A 12778-nucleotide genomic window follows, 5' to 3' on the forward strand; every position below is an offset into this window, starting at 1 on the left:
TTCAGCAAAATGGTGAGTTCAGGAGAATGTGAGGATCAGTGATTCTCAAGCATTTCCATCCAAATGGTCTCATTTCAGGTCTCAGGTACAATTCTTTGCCAACATGGGCCCTGACTCTGATATGGAAGATATGCCCAGATACTACCTCATAATCCCATGTAAGCTCTGCCACTCTTACAATGGTATCTTGAGCCTGACACTCAGCCACCTGGGCCCTGTAGCTGGAGGAGATGAGATTGTCCATCAAAGCGGCAGAATTTTAGTTTGTGAGCATTGAGACTTCATTTTATTTTTTTTCAAGGTTTCCAACACAGTTAACAAAAGGTAGCTCATACCACAATCCTTATAATTATAATAATTATAGTTGCCCTTACCCCATTCAAATGTCTTACTTCTTCTACTTTTACCTCAATCAACCAAAGGAGGAAGGCTTAGTAATTGTGATGCCATTGCATAACAGGGTTGTTGTTTTTTTACCGTGTGTGTGTGTGTGTGTGTGTGTGTGTGTGTGTGTGTCCTCATTAATGTCTGAGTAATCCAACTCCAAGTTCCCATTTTGAGAATATGATTTCTAAGATTATTCCCAATACCATCTTTCTTGATTTGTTTTCCAGAGAGCATAACCTAAAACAAAGGCTAATGTATATGTGCTTTACTTGGAGAAGCTTGGTGAAGGGAAGCAAAGGAAAAAGAAGAAAAGAAAAGAAAAGGAAAGAAAAGAAAAGGAAAGAAAAGAAAAGGAAAGAAAAGAAAAGAAAAGAAGAGAAAAGAAAAGAAAAGAAAAGAAAAGAAAAGAAAAGAAAAGAAAAGAAAAGAAAACAATAGAGAAAAATCACTATGGACATCTGGTTGCTAAATCCTGTAGGGCCATCTGAGAAACCTTATAAAATGTTTATCAGATCTGTTCATCATACGGGAGAAGGATGATAAGCATATATTCCCAATTTTAATTTCTATTGGTTAAAACTTCATCCCAGGAAGTGTGGGCCCCAAGGGGTTCCCAGAAATCTCCTGCCTTAGAGCCAATGAAGAATCCCTGAAGTGGGAGGTGAGACTCATCACAGGTACCTGAGGCAAATGCTATCTGCTCACACCTGTGTGAAGCTGGCCAGAGCCTGTGTAGCACTGACTGCCACAGAAGTGTCTGGAATAAAGACAGGTCAGAATGAAATGATCTAAAGTAGCGTGTAAGAGGTGTCCAACACTATAGCCAGGACATTCTTCATATCATTAAAGAAGCTAAAGCAATATAAATTTTCAGATTTGTTAAATAAACGGTGGCATGGACATTTAATGAAACACTGAGTCCCTAACAAAAAACACAATAATAGCAGTATACTAGTATGTGATAATGTGAAAATATTCACAATAAACTTTAAATGGGAAAATCTGGTTATAGTAACAATACATATGACCTGATTTAATAAAACAAATTGTTTTGTTTAATTTTCTCATTTTTGGGAATGACTAAGATTTACAAACTTTTGTGGTACACAAAATTTGTGCACTTGCGGGGGGCAGGGGGGGGGCGTCCCTCAGCCTTCTTGCAGTCCGGGAGCCCTTGGGGAATATCTGACTAAGCCATCAGTCAGACATCCTTAGCACTGCCGCAGAGGTGGGAGAAGCTCCTGCCACTGCGGCTGTTCTCACCAGCCGTGAGCCCAGCTTCTGGCTGAGTGGCACTCCCTCTGTGGGATCGGGCCAAAACTGGCTCTCTGACATCCTCTGAGGGGTCCCAGATTGCAAGAAGGCTCAGGCCAGGCCAAGGGACCCCACCAGTGTAGGATTGGGGCTGGGGAGGGATGCCAGAAGTTGGACACCTGGGTAGGGACTGCAGGAGGACTCCAGGGTGTGTCTGGCCCCTCTTGTTCAGTCCTGATTGGCCGGACCCCAGCAGCAAATTAACCTACAGGTCGGAGCATATGCCCCCTGGTGGTCAATGCATGTCATAGCGAGCAGTTGAGTAGCCTTAGCATATCATTAGCATATTATGCTTTGATTGGTTGATCGGCTGACCAGTCAACCGGACACTTAACATATTAGGCTTTTATTATATAGGATATCTTGCTATATATCCTGTGGGATCTACTCAAGCTATAGTAGGTCTTACTTCCTCCTTATAAATTATTTCTAACTTCCTACAAATAGAGAATTTTAATAATAATAATAATAATAATAATAATAATAATAATAATAATGGTTTTTCTTCTCTTCTATTTCTCCCCATTCTTCTGCAACTGCAGGATAGAGGATATTTAATTAATGTTTCTTTTGGACAAAAGTTTCCTTTTCTGAAATTTCAGTTACTTTACCCATATTATTCAGCTTGGGTCGACAAAACAAAATATCATAGTCTGGGTGGACTAAACAATAGGAATTTATTTCTCACAATTCTGGAGGCTGGGAAGTCCAAGATTAAATTAGATTTGCCATTCAATTAGATTCCCTAGGCAGGGCTCTCTTCCTGGCTTGCAGATGGACACTTTCTTGCTGTGTCCTCCAATGGTAGGGAGAGACTGAGGAAGCAAGCTCTCTGGTGTCTCCTTATAAGGCCACTAGTCCTAAACCTAATTACCTCTCAAAGGCCCCATCTCCAATGTCATCACATCAATATATAAATTTTGGGGCGAGAGAGTTCATTCCGTAGCACCTATTACAATTGATTTTATACAATCATAGACTCTTAGACTGCAATGGAATTTAGAGGGAACTCAAATCAAACTTTTACTCAAAAGTAGGAATCCTGGCCATAACATTTCTGAGAAATGATGATGGTACTTTATATTTTAGTTATTAGTCCTTAGGCTAATAAATAGACCAGAAGATTCTTTTCAAATGGAATATTTGTCTCTTAGATTGAGAATAATCCTGAAGAAAAATAATTTTAAAATCTTTTTTAAATATATATTTTTATTAATTTCAGAGAAGAAGGGAGAGGGAGGGAGAGATAGAAACATCAATGATAAGAGAGAATCATTGATTGAGTGGCTGCCTCCTGCATGTCCCCCACTGGGGATCAAGTCCACAACCTTGGCATGTGCCCTGACCGGGAATCGAACCGTGGCCTCCTGGTTCATAGGTTGATGCTTAACCACTGAGCCATGCTGGCCAGGCTTATTTTAAAACCTTAATACTAAAAATAATATTGAGCACTTACATTGTTCTCACAAAGTACCGTGCACAGTTCCAAGCACTTTCAAATATCAACACACTTAATCCTCACCATCACCCTGTAATATAAATGCTGGTAGTATCCTCATCTTACAGATGAAGAAACTGAGGCACATACTGTTTAAATAACTTGTCCAAGGTCACATGGTGTGTAAGTGGTGGAACTGGGATTTTAAATCTAGCCACCTGGCTCCCGAGTCTGTACTCTCGAACGTTACATAAAGAAAATTATTTCCAAAGCTTCCACTGTTATTTCCTTCCATCTCATTTCCCATTGCTCCTTTATTTTTCATAAGGTTTCTCTGATCTCTAGGCCAAATGAGATTCCAAAAATAACAATTTTAATTTTCAAATCGAGGGCATGATTTGTAAATGGACCAAGTTATTTTTGTGAACCCTACATAAAATTCAGGAGCAGAACTTCGGGAAGGAACTTCCAGATGGCAGTAAATCTTCACAGTTCAGTAATTAAGCCTTTTGAGAATGTAACTCGGTTATGGAGCCACTGCCTGATTAACTGTACAATATCAATTATATCAAATGGTGCTACTTTAATTCTGTCAAAATTTAGAGAAACCTGACATGCTGACTGGAGACTCTGTGAAGTGTGATAATGAGCTGCCAAGTGTCATAAAGTGCCACGGGAGGGGGGAAACACCCTTGCTTTCAGACTAAAGATTTCTTCCCCCCTTTGTTCATTTTAGAGCGTGCTTTATTAAACAGCATGGACAACCAGGTACCTACACTTCTCCTGTTTGAAATGAACAGCCTAATCTCTTTTAGTTTTCTGAATGAAGTTTAAGTGATATAAGCCAATCTTATAGAAGAAAATACATATAACATTTCTTTTTGGCTCAGAATAATTATCTACCTAGAAAATCAGAGCCTTAAACCTTTATTGCCCGGTTCCTGTGAGAAATGGTTCTCAGAAAGTTAACTTGAACTTTCCAAAAGTGAAAAGTTTGACTTGCCTAATTTTACAGCGGCAGACACTTGTCTGGTCATTAAGGACAAATCCAGTCTGTTTAAATAGCAAAGCTGGATTTGTTAAGTGACAGTCTCTTTCACCAAAGTTTGGCATTCTTTAAAAGGAAGGTATGCCCTTTCACACAAAAAGATAGAAGAGAAATTATTAGAGAAACACAATATCATCCAATGGAAGAGCTTAAGGTTTCATCAATAAAGTAATGTGTAGTTAAGAAGCACAAGCCACTCAGTTGTGATTTTTCCATCATTACTTTAGTGCAATGTTCAAATATTTAAATTTTCTCCTTGTGTCCTGAAGTAGACAAAAGAAGCTCTTCAGTATGACTCGGAGAGATGGCCTTAACGAGCACTCTACCACGGAAAATTCAGTCCCTTTCATGTAGGTGGTGATCATCTCTTTCTGAACAACTACCATATATGCACTTCTTGGCCTCCTTTTTACCTTCATTTACAGTTAATTTCTGGATATTTCCATTCAGAAATACCAGCACCCCAAATCCTACATTTAACTGAAATGTCTAAAACCCAATCCATCAGATTGTCCACCCCTTCCCAACTGGTTGTCTCCCTCTCTTTCCTTTAGTCAGGAGGATCATCATTTTCCAAGTTGCCCAACGTTGAAACATCACAGTCTTCTTTATTTCTTCTTGTCTTACCCCACTCTTGGTATCCTACAGATTTGTAGCCTATTTATTGAAACTTTTGAATTCAATAGGATACAAACCTAAAGAAAGGATTTATTTTTCTTGAATCATTGTTTTCAACCAGTCAAAACTTTGCCATCGCTTAATGACATTTGGAGAAGATTCCAGTCTCCTGGAGCTCCCTACCATCATTGTTTTGGTCTCTCCTCTTTCAGAGCTCTTCATCTCCTGTGTTTATCCTTTCTGCCACTCTCTGCTGATCATCTCCTCCCCTGGCAGCCTTTCTCCTTAGGTACTGGCAAGATGGATTGAACCTTTCATTTGTGGATCTTGGCTCACGAGAAACATAGGCAGTCCTGCAAGGACAAATGGTAGAGTACTTGAATGATGCATTACCTTCCTGTCTTTGTCCTGTTATCATTTTCCAAGTATATATTTTTCTTGGCTCTGGTAGGCTCAGGCTAAAGCAAAAAAAATCCATTGGCTGAACTGAATGATGTTACTCTCCACTACATTTTTTATGAGTGATTTTCTTGAAGTTCTTCTCCTGTTGGTTTTTGGTAAGGAAAGCACCCTCCCATCCCACTGTCTTCTTCCATCTATGGTGGGTCAGGGGCTGGGCGGGGGCGGGGGGGGAGGGTATATGGTAAATAAAAATCACAGCACTTCACATCTCCTGTGTATTCTGTTTATGTAGTCAGTAAGGCAAGGTACAGCTGAGATAATAGCTGTCTATTAGGTAATTGTACCTACTTATATTTGACACCTCAAGATCTCATCATATTCCTAGAAATCAGGAAGTCTCTTAGAGCGATGGCACTTACCAACTTCCCTGGCCTACATGGGTCAGATTTTACAGACCTATTCAAAGATGCTAGTGGCCTCTTCTCATGAATTTCTCAATATTTTAAAGAAAGAAGTGGACTCTGAGCCCTCCTGTGAGACATGATAAAAAGGACATATATGATATATACAGTTTGACATTTCCATCTTCCTAAGCTTTTGGATTTTTTCCTCTACATTATGCAAGGAAAATTCTGGACTCATACCTTCATTAGCCATCATCCACCACTGAATCCATGTTTCAGTTAAGCAAATAAACCAACTTAGATTCATGTACTGGAGCTTTCACATTGAACTCAAAATTTTTGACGAACACATCATATTGATAACTTTGTTCTGATCCAAAGTCTATTCCATCCACTTGATCTAATTTTGATAACATTCACATTCTTCAGAAATTTGTCTTTATCCATTAGCAAAATCTCACAGTTCATTAGGTATGGTCAGATTTTGTACATTAGGTATGTTTGGATTTGACTCTGGTTATAGCTATGGAATCAGTGAAGTGTTTTGGAGGGTGTTTAGAAGGGTAAGCTTTACTTTGCAAGGTAACTATGTTAGTGAAGTTGGTTGTACCGAGTCCTTATGTGAGGAAATGATTGTCTTCTCAGATAGCAGAGAAATAACTACTTCTGCTGGCAAGAGAGGTTCAGGGGGATTTGACAGCTCCATGTTTTTATACTTGTCAGAGCACACTCAGATTTGCTCATTCCTTATTTTAATGTCCATTTATTTCCAATCAATCAAATTCTAAGTTTCATACAAAAAGTTTGGCAAGGCTGTGAATCCAAGTTATTCTATATAATAAAAGGCTAATATGCAAATTGACCGAATGGCAGAATGACCGGTCGCTATGATGCACACTGACCACCAGGGGACAGATGCTAAACACAGGGGTTGCCGCTCAGCCAGAAGCTGGGCTTATGGCTGGCAAGCACAGCAGTGGTGGTGGGAGCCTCTCCCACCTCCATGGCAGTGCTAAGGATGTCCAACTGTGGGGAGCGGGCCTAAGCCATCAGCCGGACATCCCCCGAGGGCTCCCACTGTGAGAGGGCTCAGGCCCGGCTGAGGGACCCCACTGAGTGCACGAATTTCATGCATCGGTCCTCTAGTATTTTAATATGTTACAATACTCAGTTGTATTGCAAGAATGCAAATAATATCCTTTGTCTTGACTTTTAGTAAACTTCCTGTGTTTTGCTGTATAAAATAAATATGCTGTATTGGCTTGAGGTCACTATCTCTGTCCCTGTCTTTGTCAGAGGACAGTGTCCCACCTGGCCCCAGCTTTTTTCTTCCATCTCTGTGTCTGTCTCTTTCTTTCATTTTCTCAATCCACCCCTACTCAGGAACCAGACCACTCTCTAGCTGCGCTGGATGCGGAGGAGAGACACATTTACAGCTGAGTTATCATTCAATACACATTTCTAAACAAAGACAATGAATGTTTAATCTTTGAGGACCTTGCTGAGAGAACCATGTACTAAGATATCAATTGTTAATGACTAGTAAGTATGAAAGAATAAAATGCAAGGAACAATGTTGGGTGAATAAATTGGTACAGACTTAAGCAAATCAAATTAAATACTGAGAATTAAAGAGAGACTAATTTGAGGGACTTTCAAAGTAAAGAAGAGATAAAATATTAGGTGTGACAGGTTTTATGATTATTCAACAAATATTCACGTACTACTCTCCATCCTCCACATGCATGAGAGGAATATACTTCTCCACCAAATTGATGTTGGTCTTAGATTTGAAACATTTTAAAAAATATATTTTTATTGATTTCAGAGAGGAAGGGAGAGGGAGAGGAAGATAGAAACATCAATGATGAGAGGGAATCATCCATCTGCTGCCTCCTGCACCCCCCCCCCCCCCCCCCCCCCCACTGGGGATGGAGCCTGAAACCCGGGCATGTGCCCTTGGCCAGAATCAAATCCAAGACTCTTCAGTCCACAGGCCAATGCTCTGTCCACTGGGACAAACCAGATAGGGTGAAACTTCTCTTGGTCAATGAAATGCCAACAGTCATAATGACAAAAAAGGCTTGAAATGTGCATTCCTCTTATTTTTGTTCTCCTGCCTTTTGCAATGACAAGAGTTTGCTTTCAGGTAGTCACAGGTTCAAGGAAGATGAGAGATACCTGGAGCAGATATGGATCCACTGCCCAGTATGGACCTAGGGTCCAGTCCAGCCTAGCTCAGCCATACCCAGATGACCCAGATACTTCAGTGAGAAATAATTTCTTATTGTTGAGGATTCCTGGGATTTAGTAGATGTCCATTAAAAAGCAATACCTGATACATTAGATACTAACAGATATGTTAGATATAAAAGCAGGAAAAATTGAATTTAAACTATTCTTAGTTCCTTGCATTCTTTGGGAGAAGAGGTATTGGCTTACATATTTCAAATTATTACTGTTTTTTTTAATGTGATATATGGATATACAAAATTTAAAAATGTACAAAGGTTATTCAGTGAAAAGTATTTTTCTTCCCTCAGTTATTTCACATGTGCCTATTTCTTCTTTCCAGAGTCAACCACTGTTACCAGTTTCTTAGGTATGCTTCCAGAAATATTTTGTACATGTTCATTTATTTGCCTACCTGTGTATGCAAAAATAGCAACATGTCATAAACACACATAACTATCCCTTGTATTTTCTTATTAAACTGCATAGTTGGGGATTGTTCTGTATCAGTAAACATAAGAATGACTTTTTTGAATGCCTGTTTTTAAAAAACAATCTTTAGTATAACCTATTGCTTAAAGTAAATAATTATTTAATTAGTTCCCTTTATATAGTGATTACCTTTAAATTTTGTTAATCAAGATAGTGTGTTTTATAGTAAGAATGATCACTAAAAGTGTAAAACTAGAACACATAAATTTCTAAATTAGTTAAGAAAAAAAGGGAGGAAAGAAAAATTATCTTCCCATTAGAAAGAAGAAACAGTGGCAAAAATATATTTTTTAAAAAGCATGGTAGCCGAAACCGGTTTGGCTCAGTGGATAGAGCGTCGGCCTGCGGACTGAAGGGTCCCAGGTTTGATTCCGGTCAAGGGCATGTACCAGGGTTGCGGGCACATCCCCAGTGGGAGATGCGCAGGAGGCAGCTGATCGATGTTTCTGACTCTCTATCTCTCTCCCTTCCTCTCTGTAAAAAATCAATAAAAATATATATATATTTTTTTAAAAAAAAAAAAGCATGGTAAATGCAAAGTTCAAATAATATCGTAGAAACAATCCAAATACTCCAGAGACCATCAGCACAATTTATTTATATTATTAGTAAGACTAGTTAAAATACAAAGATTTTCAAACAAAGTTTATACATCGCACAGCACATTCACTTAAAACGTGATTGAATGTATAAAGATAGAAGAAGAAATATCACAAAATAATTACAAAAAGTAGTCTGGCACAAGTATTAATACAATAAAAAAGCAGACCTTAAGAAAATAATTATTAGTATCAATAGAGTATGTATTTAATCATAAAGCTTCAATTCACCAGAAAGATAAAACATTTCTGAGAGTGTAGCATATAAGATGTCTCAAATATATAAAGCAAATGCACAGAATAATAAGACATTTTTAAATCCATCATATTTGAATAATTTAGCACCTTGCTCAAAAGGTAATAAATTCAAACTAAGCAAAAAGTGGTAATGGTTTTAATAACACATTTAAAACTCAATTTATTGGTCAATAGACCTTCAAAACAAGTAGAATATACATTCTTTCCAATAGGATATGAGTTACTTATAAAAATAAACCATATATTAGGCTCAGAGAAAACCTCTATAAATTATATAAATTTATAAAATAGATAAGGAAATAAAGCTCCTAGTCCTATCTTGGAAAACCAGGAGACTAAATTCGAAATAACTGTGAGTCAAAAAATAAATAATAATGTAAACTATGAGTTTAGAACTGGATATCAGTAAATGCATTATAATACACATTTGTGGGACACAGTTATAGAAGTTCTTAGACTTTTTAAACTTTACATATATCTAAGGGAAAACAAGAAAGATAAAAAATAATGAGGTAAACATTGAACTTAGGGAGTTAGAATAAGAGCAACAGAATCAAAGCAAGAAAGTAGAAAATAATAAGCAAATGCAGAGATTAGTAAAATAAAATATAAACAAAGAAGATCAATAAAATAAAAACTAGTTAAGACTGACAGAATTTATTGAGAACAAAAAGAGATGGTACAAATAACCCATATTAGGAAGGAAAATGGATACATAACTACAATAAATTAATGATGTATATTTCTTGGTCTACATAAGGTACAGTTGAAAAATAATCTTTTGTCTTATACTAGATTCTTCTGTGCTATTCATTTGATTCATGCTGGGTTTGAAGCTATGAAGAACTATCAGATTCTTTTTAAACAGCACTGTATCAGTGGGCCTGACAATCACAGAGGTTTTTTTTGCATGCACACATTAGTGCTGATTTCTGCTATACCTTCAAATACAACTTTAATGTAGTATAGCTGTGTGGGATTCTGTAATGGCCTACGGACAATTGTGAGAGGATTGATTTTCCTGTGTGTGTGTGTGCAGCAGGTCCTACTTATCCTTTGGGGTCTATATAATCTTTCATGATTCCATTTTTCTAGTGTTGAAAGACTAATTCATTGACAGTCATTCTCAGATAATTGTTTTTGCTTTCAATCTTTTTCTCCATTTACCAAAGACTTATCTTGAAGAATTTCATAGTTGGAAAGAAAACAATAAGCTAAGTTGTTTAAGACTCAAATTATATTTTAATGGAATTATAGGCATCAAACATAGCAAAATGGGCAAAGTATTTTTTTTTTATTTTTTGAATTCTTTATTGTTTAAAATACCAGGTGTACCGGTTAATAATGCAGATTTCATAATCGAAGAAAACACGATAATTTCAAGAGAAACATCAAAAGTGCTTTATTCAAAGTAATGTCCATCACTAGCTACACATTTCTCCCATCTTTCAGATAATTTGTGGATACCGTCCCAATAGAACTTTTCTTGTTTTGAGGCAAACCATTCAGAGACCCAATTTTCCACTTCTTCGTACATTTTGAAGTGCTGCTCAGAAAGTGCATGTGCCATCGATCGGAACAAGTGGTAATCTGAAAAGAGCAAGGTCTGGTGAATACAGCGTGTGGGTTAATACTTCCCAGGCAAGGTCTTAACGTGTCTTTAACTGGTTTTGAAGTGTGTGATGGTGTGTTATCATGAAGCAAAATTACTTTGCCATGTCTTCTGGAACATTCTGGTCGCTTTATGATCAAAGCATGGTTCAGATTGATTATTTGTTGTCAGTGGCGATCAGTATTAACTATTTCACTTGGTTTTAGAAGCTCATAATACACCACACCTTCCTGATCCCACCAAACGCAGAGCATTGTCTTCTTCCTGAAGCGATTTGGCCTTGCAGTTGATGTTGATGGTTGACCTGGATCAACCCATGACTTTGTGCATTTGGGATTCTCAAAATAAATCCACTTTTCATTGCCAGTCACAGTTTGATGCAAAAAAGACTTTCTTTCCTGCCGCTGAAACAACATTTTACTGGTGACTTTTCTGTTTTCTGTTTGTCTTTTGTTCAGTTGATGTAGCACCCATTTTCCTTCCTTTAAAATCATTCCCATTTCTTGTAAACCATTGGAAATTGTTTGCTGAGAAACATTTAATCTTTCTGCAAGTTGTTTTTGAGTTTGACACGCAACTTCATCCAGTAATGCTTGTCATTGTTGGTCTTCAAACTTTTTCAGTTGACCTGGATGTTCTTTGTCTTTCACATCGAAAGCATCACTTTTAAACGGTTTAAACCAGTGTTCACAAGTATCTTGAAATGGAGCATGTTCACCATAAGCTTCCCGAAGTACACGGTAGCTCTCAGCAGCACTTTTCTTCAAAATAAAGTAATGAATTAAAACTTCCCGCAAATGCTCTCTTTTTGGCACGAAATTCGACATTTTTAAGGATAAAAATATCTATGATGTTAATACCTTCAGCAAATTTGACATATGAAGTTTTGAAGCTTGCTGTTAATACAGCAAAATAGCATAGATATCAAATTATATATATATATCAACATATGTATAACTCCATCTATTGAAAAAAATTCGTATTATTAATCAGTACACCTGGTATTACATATGTCTCCTTTTCCCCCCATTGACCTCTCCCTGGCCACTCCCACCCCCAGCACATGCCCTCACTCCCCTACTGTCTATGTTCATGGGTTATGCATTCAAGTCCTTTGGTTGATCTCTCACCCTCCCCACCGCCTGCCAATGAAGTTGGATGGTCTGTTTGATGCTTCTATGTCTCTGGATCTATTTTAGTTCATCAGTTTATGTTCATTATATTCCACAAATGAGTGAGATCATGTGATATTTATCTTTCTCTGACTGGCTTATTTCACTTAGCATAATGCTCTCCAGGTCCATCCATGCCGCTGCAAATGGTCAGAGTTCCTTCTTTTTCACAGCAGCATAGTATTCCATTGTGTAAATATACCATAGTTTTGTGGGTTGTTTTTTTTAGATTCCATGCAATGCCCATTAAAATACCAATGGCATATTTTAAAGACCTAAAACAAACTCTCCAAAAATTCATATGAAATAAAAAAGACCCTGAATAGCTACAGTAATCCTGAGAAAGAACAAAGTTGGAGGGATCACAATACCAGATATCAAGCTATATTACAAAGCCACTATTCTCAGAACTGCCTAATACTGGCACAATAACAGACAGAGACCAATGGAACAGAACAGAGGACTCAGAAGTTGACTCAAGCAATTATGCTCAATTAATATTTGACAAAGGATGCAATGGAGTCAAGACAGTCTCTTCAATGGTATTGGGACAGATACATGGAAAAAAAATGAAAATAGACCACTAACTTACACCATTCACAGAAATAAGCTCAGAATGGATAAAGGACTTAAACATAAGACAGGAAACCATAAAAATCTTAGAAGAATCCATAGGCAGCAAAATATCAGACATACTATATGTCTTAGCAATATCTCTACCAATACAGCTCCTAGGGCAATGGAAACTAAGGAGAAAATAAAAAATGGGACTACATCAAAATAAAAAGCTTCTGCACAGCAA

The sequence above is a fragment of the Myotis myotis genome, unplaced genomic scaffold, assembly GCF_014108235.1.
Source record: "Myotis myotis isolate mMyoMyo1 unplaced genomic scaffold, mMyoMyo1.p scaffold_m19_p_8, whole genome shotgun sequence".
Taxonomy (NCBI): Eukaryota; Metazoa; Chordata; class Mammalia; order Chiroptera; family Vespertilionidae; genus Myotis; species Myotis myotis.